At 44.7% G+C, this 18,085-nt stretch overlaps 1 protein-coding gene across 4 annotated transcripts in view; it reads left to right on the forward strand.

The window, feature by feature from the left end:
* DLC1 (DLC1 Rho GTPase activating protein) overlaps positions 1–18,085 on the forward strand; it is a 391,881-nt gene that overhangs the window by 307,462 nt on the left and 66,334 nt on the right. The gene's annotated exons all lie outside the window — the stretch shown is intronic.

The following is an 18,085-nucleotide window of genomic DNA, read 5'->3' on the forward strand; positions in this document are numbered from 1 at the left end:
AAGTTGAATACTAAAATAACAAAAATAACTAAACACCTGTTAGCAGTGAAGATAGCTTGCAGATAGCTGCAATGTTCAAATAACTGAGAAATGCTTTACACATCCCTGGGTGCTAAAAATTATTTCCAAAAGCTGAAGACACTAGAAAATGATATAGCTACACTAACCAGAATACTTTTACATATAGAATTTCAAATAATGTAGTACACCCCACAATGCACCTGTTACTCCCAAACAGGAAGGCTAAAGCATGATACTGGTAAGATAAGAACAAACTGCCTAGAATGTATATCCTGAATACTGTAGCAAGCCCATACTTCACATACAACCCATATTTTTCATTCTGTCATCAAAACAACTTTAGCTTTAAATTCCTGCTGGAGTCCCTGGATGCAATAAAGCACAGTGTCCTAACATGAAGGTCTTAATCATGCCTTCCAGGCACTGGCCTACATTGGGAGTCATGTGGAGCCACACCCTCTGAGAGGAAGCTATATCCATGAGGATAATGCAGCATACTCACTTCTCTAGGCCCTGGCAGCTCTGCTGGAACTCCCTATTCCTTTGGGTTGGGTTGGGTTGGGTTGGGTTGGGTTGGGTTGTCTCCCCATGTGCATTAGGAAGGAGCACTACTGTGCTACACGGAGCACAGGAACTTCAGCTATGCCTGATTCTTGCATGGGGGTCCATGAAGACTTTTATTGTCTTCTGCTACACCTGTGCAATAGGCAGGCACAACTTATCCCACAGCCATTTGATCCATAGAAATGCTGTAAATAGCGCATAAGGATAGGCGTGTCATTAAACCACATGAATGGGAGTCAAGAAATCAAGGTTTGGTTCCCAGTTCTCTCAGTGGTCTCATTGGGTGACATTGGGCAAGCCATTAACTTTTGGGTGCCTTAGTTTTCCAAGCTGTAAAATTAAGACAATAAAAGTTACCTACCTTGCAAAGGGGTCATGACGATTAATTCATTGTTTGTAAAACACTTTGAGAGCCTGTGATGGAAGGCAGTATATAAGTACCAAGTATCTTGGTATGGTGTCACTGATTCCCTAGCACTGCAAGAACGTTAGCCGTTTTCATCAGCATGTTGCATTTCAATTCATACTGTATGATCAAATACAAAAATATGCAGTTTTCTGAGCTCAAAATATAAACTGTAGTATTATGAAAATTTGTTTGTTTTTCCTAGGAAAGCTTTTGGGTTCCCCACTAGATTGTAGTAACTTGGTTGTGAATAATCTTTGAAAAATTACCAGCAGTAATTAGAAATGAATGTTTTCCTGCATTGTATGATCTGTATCAGACTACTGAGGAAAAGAGTGATGATATATAAACAGTCTGTGTAATGTGTTTTGACAAGTTTGCTCATTAAGAAAATAATTACCTAAGCCCTCTAACTATGTAAAAAATATCCTGCAAGTCTGGTTAATGTTGAACTTGTTTCTTCTAATTTTCATCAAATCTTTCTATGAAATATAATAATATTCTGAAATGTATCTGCAGTTACTGCCAACCCTCAGCAGGAAAGTATCCAAGGTTTTCATTTCTAAGAAGCCCAACAACATAAACAGACTGCTGCCAACACACCCACCCATTAACTACTTTAAAGCCAAAACCTAGCAATTCCATCCAAAGTCAAAGCTCACACCCCAGCCTTAGCTCATCACATATAGGTGCTTAGTATCAGACAGTTAGCTGATGCCTCCAAATATTCTACGCGCAACAGGATCTGATGAGGATGCAGTTGTCAATCAGTATGAACTTGATTTTGTTGATTTGTATCACCTATCTGAACCTTAAAAAAAAAAAGTATTAATTTCCTTTTTATTTAGGATTACCCATTTAAATAACTAACTCTGCTGGAACAATCTCCAAGCCAGCAGCAGTGGATGGCACTCTTTCTCTGGAATCCATCAATGCCACTCCTTTCCATTTTCCCTGTTTAAGTCCCCCATGTGGTTTCGTCTGGAGAAGTTATTCTCCACTTCCTCGCCTAATGAAAACTCAAAACAGTTCATAACAAACTTTCCTGAGCTGGGGATGGGCCCTCAATTAGTCCAGAGGAGGAGGTGGAAAGTAAAAGAACAATGCAATAGCGATAGCTGTGTTAACCTGAACCTGCCCCTACTCCCACTGCAAAAGTGCTTCTGTGGCTGTGGATAGCTCCTTGAAAGCTACCCATTTCATCCATACCAGCTCCTTGGGACCCCTAACATAGCCAGTTACAGCAGTGGCTTACGGGGAGAGGTCCGCAAGTACTATCTTAGCAACCTTCACTTCTCCTCGCTGGGTCCAGCAACACTCAGCTCAGCCATTGGAGTGCATGCTAGCCTTACACTGTGAAGTCATCACTGGATGCCCACACTCCAAATTATGTGCAGCCTTCTGGTAAGCAGGGAGCAGCAAGGGAAAGCCACAAAGCAAGAGTGCAGAAAGCAACACAGTACAGAAAATAAAGACAGACACAAATGGTGGGAAGGGAGAGAGAAATGAGTGGGGAGGAAAGATGGCAGCAATTGTGCCAGGGCCTACTGCAGGGAGACATAGGAGGGGCTCTCATCTGCCAGTTTGTTGTTGGGTGGAAGCCTCGGCCAGGAAAAGGTTTGAAACCACTAGCTTTTAAGCCAATGCAGAATGCCTGCTGCTGAAGAGGCTGCATTTTACGACACAAGAAGTGCAAAATTAATATGATCCTGCCTCCTTCCCAATCAGCTACTGGACCGCATGCCACTCCCTAGGAAAAGGTGTCATAGTTCTGGCTCTGGTGGGCAACTGCGCAGCATTTCCACAGGTATCCTGGTCACCAGCTGTCACTGTAAGGGTTACGATAACACAAACGTTTTAGTATAGACTAGCTAGGTGCTGAATTCATTGTGGGTAATAAGCTTATCAGTAGCAGCATTCAGAACTTGCCCCTTTCCTAGCCCGAACCTCAGGCACCTATCACCTTGGTATCTAAGAGCTGATGGACAAAAAGGTTTAAAAAACAACTTCAACTATCCAAATTATAGACGTTAGAGACAGAGTAGGCCTACTAGGTCAGCGTTTCTCAAATGCGGCCACCAGGGGCTTTTCTTGCAGCAACAGCCTCCTGAGGTGTGATGGGGAGTGGAAGGGGGAAGCAGCAGCAGCCCCTCCCCCTCACTGGTGCTCCTGGATGCACAGCGTTGGTGTTGATTGCTGAGGCTTCCAGCAAGGGCTGGGCTGCCAGTGAGTTCCCCACCTTCCCAGGGCGATAGGGCTCAGGATTTGGGTTTCAATCAGAGGGTGATGAGAGGCAGGCTCTGGTTGCGAGGCTTTCAGGGGTTTCAGGTTCCGGCCCCCCACTGCCTTCCCTGAGCAACCCCCCCCCCCTCCATTGCCCCGGCCCCTGCTGCCTCCGCCAACCCCCCATCCAGAGCTTAATTTGTCCCCAGACTTCCTAGGGCTGAGTAAGTCTGCTGTGAAAAGTGATACTTGTATGTTTATTAATATCACTTTTCACAGCAGACTTACTAGCTAGCATTAAATAAATTACAATGATTTGGATGTGTATATGTGCATATTTATTTGTTTTTATAAAGCTAATTAAGTATTTTAGGAAAAAGTGTGAGAACAGCCCCCAGGAAGAGTTGGTGGCCACACTCTGAGGCCACCAAATAATTTGCCCTGAGAACCCTTGTGCTAGGTTATCCACCCCATCTTGCTCACAGTGCAGGTTCGTCCCTACTGTTTACTTACTAGAGCTTTGTCTAGTCCAGGCCCGCACAACTCATAAAGCGGCGAGGGCCATATTACTCCAAAGAAAACAGCTGAGGGCCGAACCCACCCCGGCCCCGCCGAACCCCGCCCGCCCTGTGGAAAAAACCCTCCGTCCCCAGCGCCGCCCTGCTGAAACAGCAGTATTGAACCTTGGTAATATGTTATAGCTGGCCCTAAAGTAGTATAAATAAGGTAAAAGAAAAATGTCTTTTTGCTAGAAGTAGAATAAGATCTTCCCCCCACTTTGTAATCAATTGCCCTGTTGAATGAATGAGGAAGGCGTGGAAGGCAGGCACCTCCAGACAGCTGCAACCCTTGGAGAGGGGATGGGAGCCAGACCAGATCAGTAGAACAGGTCAGCTACCGACTCACTGCTCGCCTCCTCAGCCCCCCAACCTCCGCTGCCGCCTCACCTGCCTCCCTGCCACTGCCCACCCGCTCACCTCCTCAGCCCCCCACTCCCTACCGGCTTGCCTACTCATCCCCCGCCACTGCCCGCCTGCCTCCTCAGGCCCCCACCGCCCCGGCTCAGCTACTCAGCCCCCCATCCCCTGCCACCGGCTCACCTGCCTCCCTGCCACTGCCTGCCCGCTTGCCTCCTCAGCCCCCCACCCTCCCCGGCTCGCCTACTCACCCCCTGCCACTGCCCACCCGCTCGCCTCCTCAGGTTCCCCCCCCCCGCTGCCGGTTCACCTGCCCCCCTGCCACTGCCCACCCGCTTGCTTCCTCAGCCCCCCTCCCTCACCCACCGCTTGCCTACTCACGCCCCGCAGGCCACACAGTGAACCCACCTACTCACCCCCCGTGGGCCGCATGTTGTGCAGGCCTGGTCTAGTCCAATTTAAATTAGCCAGGAAACAGAGTTCACACCACTTTCTGTGTGATATTATACCACAGTTCAATAGCTCTCACTGTCAGCAAGCCAAACTGAACTTGCATTGAACCAAACTAAACCTTTTCTTAGGGTTCAAAAAAGTTCATTTTGCTTTGTTTTTCTTTAATTTCCATGTGTCTCTGACTTCCTGGTGTCAGCCAGAAGCAAAAGTACTAAAATACCATGAAAAGGGCTTTTTCTTCAGTATTCTGGCCTAGGCAGAAGAGGGGAGAGGAAATTGCATGAGAAATCTACATGTTGCAAGACTTTCACCCTGATTTGATTTCCAGACCGAGAAGAGAGAATAAACTTCAGATAAACATTAGAACATTAGTTGCTTATCTGAGTAATAGGTGCCTATATAAGACAAAGCCTCAAATATCGGGACTGTCCCTATAAAATCAGGATATCTGGTCACCCTAACTGTACCAGACATAATTTTACATGTGAGGTTGAAAGTTTTAATGCAGTTTTACAAATGAATTATTTTGACACTTTAATGCTCTGTTTTAATTAATTGACATCTGCTCCTGTGAATGATTCATTTATTCTATCAGCTTTTCTATTTTTGAAAGATTAAATAAGGAAGTTGACAATGGGCCTCCTTTCCTGGAATTCCAAAAGAATACCATTATTCTTTGTTTTTACTGCATTATTTACAGGGCTGGCAGACAATGTAGTAATCCACTGGCTACACTGATTCTACTGATAATATGAATGTGCACCAACCGAGATTGCGTGATATGTTGAAAGCATCCTATCTTGTCTGATAAATGCTACATACCTTTGCGTGGCCTCAGGATTTACCTCATGTATCACCAGGGATAAAAATAGTACATCATTGGAAAGCTGCTTCTCAACAATACATAGCTGTATGTTCTGGTCCTAATAGTTTACAATACATCAGGCCTTAACATCACATCATTCTGATTACATCAGGGGACTTGTGAAAGGGTTTAACACTAAAGAGTTCTCCAGTCTAGCAGAGAAAGGCAGAATAAGATATGATGGCAGAAATTGAAGCTAAGAGAATTCAAACTGGAATAAGGTGCAGCTTTTTAACCCAGTGGGTAATTAACCATTGGAAGAGTTTGCCAAGGTATGTGGTAGATTCTCCATAACTTAAATTCTTTAAATCAAGATGTCTTTCTAAGAGTTTGTCTACACAGTGGGGTAATGCACTCTATAATGATTTCTAAAGTGCACTAACATGTTGTTCATTAATTGATTGGTCTGTGTAGACTCTGCTAGTTTTCTTTAACATAATGCTGTTTGAAATAGTACTAAATTAAAGCACATTAGGGAACATTTAGTGTGCATCATCAGGGTCAATTATTGCACAACACATTAGTGTGCTTTAGAAATCATGCCCTCGTAGAGCACATTACCCTGCTGTGTAGGGTGACCAGATGAGAGATGTGAAATATCGGGACGCGGGGGATGGGTGTGCTGACGGAGAAAAAAAAAAACCCAAGGGCCGGCGGCGGAGGAAAAAGCAAAGAGCAAAAAAAAAAAAACCAAGAGCCGCCAGAGCATAGGAAAAATTGGTGGGGGCTGAGCACCCACTGGCATCTCCACACCCCGTTCCCCCTCCCCCCGCCCCCCGCACCAGCTCGCCTTCGCTCCGCCTCCACCTCCCCTGAGCTGGGTGCCGCATCCTGCTTCTCCCCCCTCCCTCCAGTGATTGCGCTGCCATACAGCTGATTAGCGCAAGCCTGGGAGGGAGGGGTGAGGAGGAGGAATGTGGTGTGCTTGGGGAAGAGGCAGGGCCAGGGCAGAGATTTGGGGAGGGATCCAATGGGGCAGTGAGGGGACGGGGCTGGGGGCGGGGCAAGGGCGGAAATGTGGGGAGGGATCCAATGGGGGGAGGGGCGGAGTCGAGGCGGGGGGGCACGAGCCCCCTACCGCTTGTGTGCTGGGGGTCAAAATATCAGGACAATTCGCGTCCCGACCAAACATTGTTCAGGACGCGGGACAAACAAGTAAATATTGGGACAGTCCCGATAAAATCGGGACGTCTGGTCATCCTACTGCTGTGTAGACAAGCCCATAAGGAGATGCTGTAATTCAACCATTAGTTACTGGGTTTGATGCAGGAATTGCTGGGTAAGGATCTATTTCTTGTGCAGGAGTTAGACTAAATAATCATAATAGTCCTTAAAATCTATGAATTACACTTCAGTTCTGACCTGCTTTTAGTAGCCTACTCTCAAGATCTGCACTTTGCTGTATACCATAGAAAGTTTGTAATCTGATCTTCAGTGTGTGGCATGGAGAGGAAGAGGGTGACTGGTCTGCTTGCTGCATGGAAGAGGCTTGTTTGCTGTGGCCTGTAGCATTCTAGCCTCTGACCCAGGCAGTCCACCTGTGTGTGTGTGCAACCTATTAATATTTATAAAAAGTGGAATTTCTTTAGCTTGTAGACAGAAGATAAAATTGTTTATTTTCTCACATTTCGTCCCGGTGCAAGTATGGATTTTCACAGGCAAAGAAGAACTTATTTCTTGTTAAACTAAGAACTATAAGAGGTGGCATTCCCACCCTAACACAGCACACACGCAGCAGATAAAGTCCAACCTCCCCTTACCCCCAGGATTTCCTTTACTGTTAACTTAACAAAAAGCATAAATCTTACCCTGAGCTTGTCCCTGAACAGGGCTGTTCTGAGGGTTGCTCCCTACAGGCCCTCCTTTTCATTGTCCTTCGCTTCTTCTGCCTCAGAACCTTTCTATAGTCCTAATAGGACCCACTTGATCTGTCTGCCAGGTGAATTAGAAGAATAACTCTGCATCTCTGTGCAGGATGCTAGAACCTGATACCCTGCTATGTTTACCTCCACTAACAGCTGAGAGTCTCGTTTGTCTTCTCAGCCTACTCACTTCAAACTACTGTATAACCATTTGTTAAGGGATAGATTTTTTTTCAAAGCATTTAAGGGAGTTAGGCACATAAATCCTATTGAAAGGTCCCAATGGGACTTGTACTCCTAATTTGAAAATCCCCTGCCCTTCCCCTCCCCCTCCCCCCCCAACAAAACTATTATGACCAAAGAGAAGACAGTAGTAAAGAACACACCTCATCTCCAACAGCTTTTTCAGTGGCTAGTTTGCTTAGATATTAAGCAAAAGCTACATGACTAAATGTAGGTGATAATAAAAAAGTTCATTGTGTCGATATTTACATGTGACAAATAATTCCCATTCGATTAGTTTAGTGTGGACTGAACTCTGAATTTAAAGAGCTGCATAAAATAACTTAGTGTCTAACTCTAATTATTGCAAAAGGAGATCAAAAGAGGAGCTTATCAGCGGTGGAGACAGTTTATTTTCATCTTGGAACAAAAAACAAAAGACACAGTGTCTTGTCCTTTCCTTTGAGGTTCCTCTGTCTGTTCCTTTCCACTCCCTTTCCTGATTGGCTGCAATGTCTTGATGGTTGATCTATTGAATAAAGCATAATAATCAATTTTTGGGAACATGTTAGCTACTTATTACCATAACAGGAACAATGGAAATAGCATCACATTGTTGCTAGAGGTAAAAGTGATTAAAAATACCCTATTAAGTTTTCCTTTCTAACTCCAGTAGTCACAATGAACTGGAATTAATCCAGGACAAACTTTGTGATTTTGCAGACACACATTTTACTGTGGTCAGAGAAGTCTAACTCACCTTTAGCCTAAAAAAGAATCTTTGACTTTTATAACTACCGTTAGATATACCAGGAGAATCTAGTTAGTCTTTGAATACACAGATATTTTTATGCAGAACACAAAACCATTAAAAAACAGACAAAATATAGCTATTTACTTTTGTAATCAGAATTACAGTGTGTTTGTGATATGACTAAAATGAGATGTGATCATTTCCATAAGATATTTGTTAATGCAGCACAGATCACAAAGATAGCTAGTTACCTTTAGGTCAGATTTACAGCATTTGTGTACTTGAGCTTACAGGTTAATGTTCTGAAAATGACAATGAAGTAACTGAGTTTAGAATGAAGGTGCCATCTCAACTTCAACTATAGCAATACACCTCTACCCCAATATAACGCTGTCCTCGGGAACTAAAAAAATCTTACCGCGTTATTGGTGAAACCGCGTTATATCGAACTTGCTTTGACCTGCTGGAGCTCTCAGCCCCGTTCCCCCCCCCCCCCCCCCGGAGCGCTGCTTTACCGCGTTATATCCGAATTCATGTTATATTGGGTCACGTTATATCGGGGTAGAGGTGTACTTCAAAAATGCGTGAAATATATGAGTGGGGAAGCCTGGCAGAAGCCAGTGTATTGGTTTCTCACTTTCCTGAATACAAATGTTCTCCACCAACATCTCAATCAAAGAAAATTATATTTGAGTTTAGCACCTTTAAAACAAAGGTATACTGTTAAACACATCTAATGCAAGTAGTATTGGTGTGTTATTGTTTCCTTAATTACAGAGAAGAATGCAATACAAGAAATCATGTGTTGGTCTGGGTGCTGTCAAATCCAATTTGAACTTCCCAGTAAAAGGTTGTATGAGGCTAAGATAATTCAAATAGGTGCACTCTACTTCAGTGCTACACAAATCAAATAAACAGTGTTCTGTGCAGTTCTTCTTTGAGACAAGCCACTGATTCAGTGCCAAGTGTATTAGAAATTCATTTTCTTAGCTGGCACAGTGACTTATCAAGCAGGGAGGCCATTGTGAAAAGCTTTACTGTTCTCAAGATCTGTACTTTGATTTCCGGCATCATCAACCAGACCAGAAATAGTAGCTGAGTGGCCAAAGGATAAAAGCATCATCAGCCTTCCATTCCTGGGAACTTATTCTTAGTGGAATGAGTTTAAAAGGCTTGAGTGAACTGTGGTCCACATCACAAAAATGGACTGTTCCAGGGCCAGAAACTCCATCATCTAGAAATTAAAGCCTCCATCCTGCAAACACTTATGTACCTAAATTTCAATGGGACTTTTCAGCTGAGTAAAGTTGCATACATACTTAAGCAACTGCAGCACTGGGGGGCCTAAATTCCTTCTCATTCCCTTAGAAAAATGAAATCCGTCCTTATCAGGGTTGAGGAAACTGGCAAATCAGATGACAAAAGCTTAGCAAAAAATATTTCAAGACAAAGGAGACCCATCTAAGGATACGTTTACACCAGAGCTGGAAGGTGTAATTTCGAGTTCAGGCAAATGTCCTGCGCTAGCTCTGATCAAGCTAGCATGCTAAAAATATAAGGATATTGAGCGGAGGGATGAGCTAGCTGTCCCAAATACCGTTCTGTGCAAGACCCTAGGTATGCACTCAGGTGGCTAGCCTTGCCTACCACTTGTGCCAATGCGGCTACACTTCGAGTACACTCACTCGATCAGAGCTAGCATGGGTATGTCTACTCAACGTACACTTCGAAATTACACCTTCCAGTTCCAGCATAGATATATCAAAAATCAACTCCCTTCCTTTGAGTTACCTGTTGTGCTCTACCTTACTTTACCCTTCAGGTAGCTTTCCAAACTTTTTTCAGAACTATTCATGTGTTGTGATAATTTATACCATATAATAACTGCTATGCAAAGAGTGTCTAACCAAAATTCATTAATATACTTCTAGACAATTCTGTTTCTTTTCTAGCTAGTATCTTATTTTGTGCCTATTGCCATAGCAACCGAGCACCTTACAATATATAAATAATAAGAGCACAGCAGGTACATAGAGCTGGTGTAAACTGACATAGCTCCATCAATCTATTAAAACGACATAGGGTTTACCTTGGCCAGTTGTTCAACAGCAGAAAAGTTTCATCCTCTCTTGGAACACTCTGTGCATGTCACGACTCTCAGTTCTCTTAGAGCTGTCTAATATTTCCCTTGTTAGTTCTAGGTTCAACAGATCAGCTGGTTTCTCCCAGGGACTAGCAGCATTTTTAGGTTGCAGTTTGTATCTCCCTTCCCTGCACTCCAGATCCCCACTAACAGAGACTGCTGTCTCTGCTCCCCAGACACCCCTCCCCTGCTGCTCTCATTATGCCCCCTGCCCCTCATTTGCACAGCACAAATGAGCAGCTGATGAAGAGAGGAACTGAGGAGGGTCTTACCCTCCCACCCACTCTAATCAGTGTTAGTAACATCTGGTTCCTCATGAGAAGGAAGGGGGAAACCAGGGGAAAGATGCCAATATTTGAAGCAGTTTTTATGGGACAGTTCTCCAAATAAGTGAAGGGTTTGGGGCCTTTCAGCTTCCAGGCATTAAAAGGTCCTGTGTACATTTGGTGATGTTTTTGGTTATGTTACCTTAATTATCAGGGACTCAGAAGTCCTGCAGTTTTCCACATGTTCTTGCTATTTGTATTATGCCCAACATAGCATCATATCCTATACATATACATCACGTTACTCAAAAGCCCTTTCCAAACTTCCCCCAACATGTCCTGGCTTCCCTAACCTGCTGCTGGATAGCTAGCAGGCTGTTTCTCCTCTCTGATATTTTCAGGGGGCAGAGGATAGCAGGCCTCTTTCACTGCCTTCAGGTGACATCTCATGTCTCTGTCTTCCTCTAAGACTCTCTATCCCCCTGCCCACTACATGAGGATTCCCCCTCTGTCTCCGTGGCTTCACCACTCATTCTGGTTGCTTCCTCCCATGTTCCCTCATCTCTTTTCCCCTCACTTCTCTCCTGTTAGTCCTCTATGGATCATTGTTGCCAGCTCCAGAGGTGAAAGTAAGCCAGTACGGTCCAGTACGGCGTACCAGCAAGAGCCAGTACACTGTGCCGGACTGCACCAGCTTCCGCGGCTGGGATTTAAAGGGCTCTGGGCTCCCCGCCGCCCTTTAAATCCCGCCCGCAGCTCCAGCGGCTGGGCTGGGGCCGGGATTTAAAGGGCTCAGAGCTCCCGCAGCTGTGGGAAGCCCAGAGCCCTTTAAATCCCACTCGCAGCTCCGGTGGCTGGGCTGGGACTGGGATTTAAAGGGCTCAGAGCTCTTTAAATCCCGGCCCCAGCCCGGCAAGGCTCGGGGCTCCCCGCAGGTGCAGTAGCTCCAGGCCCTTTAAATCCACGCCCGAGCCCGGCTGCCAGGCTGGGGCCGGGATTTAAAGGGCCTGGAGCTCCGCAGCGGCTGGAGCCCTGGGCCCTATAATTTGCCCCTGAGCCCTGGGGGCTCCCAGCCACCTCTGCAGCTGGGAGCCCCGGGTTGATTTAAAGGCCCTGGGGCTCTCAGCCACAGCCGGTGCCCCAGGGCCTTTAAATCTTGAGAGGCCCCGCCTCTTCCGGTTGAGGCTACGCCCCCCTCAGGACTCTGGCAGTACTGGTAAGTCCTGTAAATTACTTTCATCCCTGGCCAGCTCTCAAAATATTATTTGGTATTTTACTTAAAGCCATAGCTCTTGAAGACAAGTGAGAATGTCAACTTTCACTTTGAAAAAAAGGAAAAAAAACAGATTTATTTATTTATTTTAAATCTCATGATTTTTAAGCCAGTCTCATGGTTTTTGGGGACTTGACTCCTGATTTTGGAACATTTGAGGTTGACAATACACCTCTATCCCGATATAACGCAACCCGATATAACACGAATTCAGATATAATGCGGTAAAGCAGCGCTCTGGGGGGGCGGGGCTGCGCACTCCGGTGGATCAAAGCAAGTTCAATATAACGCAGTTTCACCTATAATGCGGTAAGATTTTTTAGCTCCCGAGGACAGCGTTATATTGGGGTAGAGGTGTACTATGCATGTTACTTTCACCCTGAAGACTCTGGGCCTGATTCAGACCTCATAGTGCTTTGATTCTGGTATCACTCCATTGGAGTTACTCCAGATTTACATCAGTGTAGTTGAGATCAGAATCAGGCACTCTGAGTTGTTGATCCTAATTTTTCAGACTGCCCCAAATGTGATATGTTATTCTGTAGGTTTTTTTATTGCTGTCTTTGATTTACATCAAGGAGTTGAGAGGCAGGCACTCAGTTTCTTATAGCTAAGGTAATTAAGTTTGTAAGCTCAATATGACATGCATGATAGATTCTAAAGAGCTACTGGTAAATCAGTTGGAAAGTTCTGCATGCACACCTTTCAAGTCATTGTTTACACTTCCTGTCTAGAAATCAGATCCCAGTCAATGCTGTTAATCCTGAAGTTTTTAATAGACCCTCTGTACCTGGAAAATATAAAGATTCTTCAGCAAAGAAAACTGAGACTATTTTTCTACCCTAATGTTGTTCCTAAAAATATAAATCTACTTATGTGATGTAAAGTCTCTTGTTTCAAAAGAGGGAGGGTTCTGGTTTTGGCACTGGGGGGCCCTTGGCATCCTATTATGGGTAATCTAATGAAGTGTGTACCAGGTTAACTCTAATTCCCTGAAGTTGTGATCAAGCAAAGACCTAGCTGGTTGCATTTAGACTTTCATTCTGTGTTTCTTTATTGTCCCCCAGCCACCGTGCTAAGCAGGGGCTGGAAAGCAATAAAAGCTTCCAGCAGCACTGGTCTCAGAAATGGAAGACCCAAGGAGTTCCATAGACCATGTGTTCAGTGGCACACTGCATTTTCTTAGGGCTTTTAAAAAACATTTACAATATTTTTGCTGCTTGTAGGTATCGGACGAAAGGGGAGGGGGATGATGCGAGGACCATTCAGCAAGGACCAAAGGAGGGGTTTTTTTTATGAAAAGGTGATTAATTTGTTATAAGTAGCAGCCCACTATTCAGGGGCTAAATCATTCTCTGAGTTACACTACTCTACAACTTTGAAGTCAATAAAATTACAGGGGCAGATCTTTAGCCAGTGTAAATTGTTAGAGCTCCAGTGAAGTCCATTGACTTCCATGAAGGTATGACAATTTACCCCAGCTAAGGATCTGCCCCATAGTATTTTGGAGTTAAGCTGGTATAACGGAGAAAGAATTTGGCCCTATCTCTTTAATGGTAGCTGTAGGTTGCATAGAATCCAAAGGCTATCTATCGCACATCCGTGCACTAAAGCATGTTTTTTCAACCCTGAAATCCACTGGATTATCAAATAAGTCTACACAACAAAATTAGGTCGATTTAATAGAAGTCGATTTTTTAGAAATCTGTTTCATACAGTCAGTTGTGTGTGTCCCCACGGAGCGCATTAAGTCGGAGGTGTGCATCCACAGTACCGTGTCTAGCGTTGACTTTCAGAGCATTGCACTGTGGTAGCTATCCCACAGTTCCCGCAGTCTCCACCGCCCATTAAAATTCTGGGTTGAGCTCCTAATGCCTGATGGGGCAAAAACATTGTTGCGGGTGGTTCTGGGTACATGTCGTCATGCCCCCTTCCCTCCGTCCCTCCGTGAAAGCAACGGCAAAAAATCATTTCTCGCCTTTTTTCCTGGGTTACCCCTGCAGACGACATACCATGGCAAGCATGGAGCCCACTCAGCTGTCACCGTATGTCTCCTGGGTGCTGCAGGCAGACGCAGTACTGCAGTGCTACACAGCAGCATCCCCTTGCCTTGCCTTGCCTTGCCTTGCCTTGCCTTGCAGACGACAGATAGTACAATACGACTGCTAGTCATCGTATTCGTCCCATGGGTGCTCCTGACTGACCTCGGTTAGGTTGGTGGGGGGAGCTTGGGCAGACATGGATGCTCCTGGCCGGCCTTGGTGAGGTCGGTCGGGGGCGCCTGGACAAAAATGGGAATGACTCCAAGTCATACTCTTCTTTAAGTTTCGTCTAATGGAGATTCAGTCCTGCCTGGAATATCATGCCAGCTGGAGGCTTCTGCCTCAGGCTGCTCTCCAAGTCGGCAGCACCGCGCAGTCGCACCTACCCCAACCTACCCCTTGCTCCCATGGCTCATGAAGCCTGGACAGTAGTAAGGAGCAGTTCAACTATAGGCTGAGCAAGTGCAGAATGGTGGTAGAATGGGCCTTTGGACGTTTAAAAGCTCGCTGGCGCAGTTTACCGACTTGGTTAGACCTCAGCGAAATCAATATTCCCATCATTATTACTGCTTGCTGTGTGCTCCACAATAACTGTGAGAGTAAAGGGGGAGATGTTTTTGGCAGGGTGGGAGATTGAGGCAAATCACCTGGCCACTGATTACGCGCAGCCAGACACCAGGGCGGTTAGAAGAGCACAGCAGGGTGCGCTGTGCATCAGAGAAGCTTTGAAAACCAGTTTCATGACTGGCCAGGCTACGGTGTGAAAGTTCTGTTTGTTTCTCCTTGATGAAAACCCACCCCCTTGGTTCACTCTACTTCCCTGTATGCCAACCGCCCTCCCCTCCCCCTTTGATCTCTGCTTGCAGAGGCAATAAAGTCATTGTTGTTTCAAATTCATGCATTCTTTATTAATTTGTCACACAAATGGGGGGTAACTGCCAAGGTAGCCCAGGAGGGGTGGGGGAGGAGGGAAGCACAGGGGTGGGTTAGTTGTAGGGGCACCCCCTAGAATGGCATGCAGCTCATCATAGAAGCGGCATGTCTGGGGCTCTGACCCGGAGCAGCCATTTGCCTCTCTGGTTCTTTGGTAAGCTTCTAGGTCCCTGTTATAACCTCTGTCCTTCATGCCCTTGGAGATTTTTTTCAAATATTCCAGCATTTCGTCTTTTGGAATGGAGTTCGGATAGTACGGATTCGTCTCCCCATATAGCGATCAGATGCAGTACCTCCTGTTCGGTCCATGCTGGAGCTCTTGTGCGATTCTGGGACTCCACGGTCACTGGTGCTGATGAGCTCTGCATGGTCACCTGTGCTGATCAGCTTGCTATGCTGGCCAAATAGGAAATGAAATTCAAAAGTTCGCGGAGCTTTTCCTGTCTACCTGGCCAGTGCATCTGAGTTGAGAGTGCTGTCCAGAGCAGTCACAATGGAGCAATCCGGGATAGCTCCCGGAGGCCAATACCATCGAATTGCGTCCACACTGCCCCAAATTTGACCCAGCAGGGTTGATTTCAGCGCTAATCCCCTCATCGGGGAGGAGTATAGAAATCAATTTTAAGAGCCCTTTAAGTTGACAAAAATGGCTTCGTCGTGTGGACGGGTGCAGGGTTAAATCGATCTAATGCTGCTAAATTCGACCTAAACTTGTAGTGTAGACCAGGGCCAAGGTTTAATGGATTAAGTGGTTTAGATAAAACTTTTTCCTCTCCAATCTACACTGCTTCTGCATGCATTTTAAAATCTGAAAAATGTAACTCAGTCTTGTACTTGATTTATATTATTCTGCTTGTGAGAGAATTTACAAACCTTGAATTTTGCTGGCACTTAAGAACCAGGCTGTTCTGCATTTTCATTATACATGTCTCTTTTCTGGGGCTCCTAACATAGAGATGCTAAAATTGCTCCAGGCTAAGACTTGATATAAATATTCTTCCAAGAGCAAATTTGTTTATCAAGTTTGCTTGTAAAATGATATGACTGAAAAAGTTAGAGTGCAGAAAAAGAAAAAAAAGTGCAGTATGTTCATAATGTAAGATAGTGTTGTAATATTAAGCATAGTAAGTGTTTCCCATGGTCCTGTTTCTTCTGACCATGTAACGGAGTATGTAGCCTTATCTTTAAAATAGGCAAGCTCCTATTGACATGTCACTTCTCCAGCTGTTCTTAGGTATTGCATCAAGTACTTACACAACTCCACATGTTAATCTCAGCCCTCTGTAATATACTGACATAATAAGGGAAGTTTACAGACAGAAAAGAAGTATTATTATTTAGCTAAATTGGCCACCTTCCAAGGATTCATAAACTTAAATGAAGGAATTGATCTTACCACCAATTCTATCACCCCCTTCTATTGCTATTCAACCGTCTCAGCTCTCCAATCTGTTCATTTGGGGCTGAACAGCAACTTCTGTCTGTTCTGAGTCTGGCCTTCTCTCCCTAAATCAGATGGCTCTTGTTCAGATCTAAACCACTTTCATTTGGATGAGTATGGAATCCCTTGATAGACTTTGTCCAATCTCAGTGTGTTCTTACTGGCAATACAGCTAATTCCTCTCCACCCCACTTTCTGTTCTTCAGCAATTTACTGAGAGTATGTAAAAGCTGCTCTTGATCAGTGATAGTTGCTAAGTAGGTTGTGATTTCCACTGCTGCTTTGATTCTCCCTCCATCACCAAAGTAGCCTTTATTAGAGTATTTCTTGTTGAACCTTTTCAAAGCACAAGAAGTTGTCAGATACACTGCAAACAACTAAGTAATAGTACTAATAAGAAAAAAATTGAAAAGTAGAGAAAGGGAGAGTCAGAGTAGAAGGAGTTAACAAGAAAAGGAAAGGAAGAAAGAAGGAAAGAAAGTTAGTTCCTAGATTCCTTGCTGATACCAAGCTCTCACATAGCAGTATCCATGAGTTACACTTTCTACCATCTCTGGTTAGCTAGGAGACTTCATCCCATGCTGATGGATGATGACCTGGCCTCAGATATATACGCCTTTGTCACCTCCCATCTGGATTAAAGCAATGCAGTATACCTGGGCATTAAGCCATCTGCCCTAAGGAAACGCCAGCTAGTACAGTGTCTCCTTAGCAGCACAGGCTACTATGAACATGTCAAACTTGTCTTCTACTCCCTGTACTGTCTTCCCATAGAATATCAAGTCCAGTTCAAGTTTTCAGTCCTTGTTTTCAAGGCACTTAGTGGCCTGGGCCAGTATATGTAAAGGATCACTTAAAGCTCTGGGATGAAGACCTTGATTGACAATTCTGTGAGGCGCAGTGGAACTTTCTGCCATAAGAGGAAAGCTCATCTGTGCAGGAGACAGGGCTTCTCTGGGGGCTCATCTGAGACTAGAGTGACCAGATGTCCCGATTTTATAGGGACAATCCCGATTTTGGGGTCTTTTTCTTATATAGGCTCCTATTACCCCCCACCCCCTGTCCCGATTTTTCACATTTGCTGTCTGATCACCCTATCTGAGACTGTAGAATGAACTCTGACAGGAAGTAAAGATCATCAAAAACCTCACCACCTTCCACTCCAAATGCAAGATGCACTTTTTCAGTCTCGCCTTTTTTAACATAAACACATAACAGTGTGTACATTTTAACAAAAAAAAAAACCCACCTATCCCTGGGAGAGAATGAAAGAGAAAACGAACCACACATGACAAATGTTAGTCGTATTATTTAATGCACTTCAGCACAGCGCTCAGATAGTAGAGTGGTATAAGAACATTAGACGAGAACAGAACAGAGTTCTGTAGGCAAGGAGGGGAAAGAAACATTCAAAATGGCAAAATACAATAGCCCCTTACTGGTACAGGTTAATGAATATCAGTATCTGACACTGGGTACCCTATGAATCTCTGATCCTGGGAGGGATGGGACAGGCAGTCAGAGGAAGTGCCTGGAGGGGCTCTGGACATGAGCTGGTAAGAAGGAATGAACTGTGGAGTTACACCAACTTACATCAGGTTTGAATTTGGCCCATTGCCCTAAAATCATTTGTGTTTTTTCCCTCTCTACTATCTCAGTAGCTTTTCATTATATTTACTACAGCTGCTGCCCAGACTATA

Source organism: Chrysemys picta, chromosome 5, assembly GCF_011386835.1.
Source record: "Chrysemys picta bellii isolate R12L10 chromosome 5, ASM1138683v2, whole genome shotgun sequence".
NCBI classification, from domain to species: domain Eukaryota; kingdom Metazoa; phylum Chordata; order Testudines; family Emydidae; genus Chrysemys; species Chrysemys picta.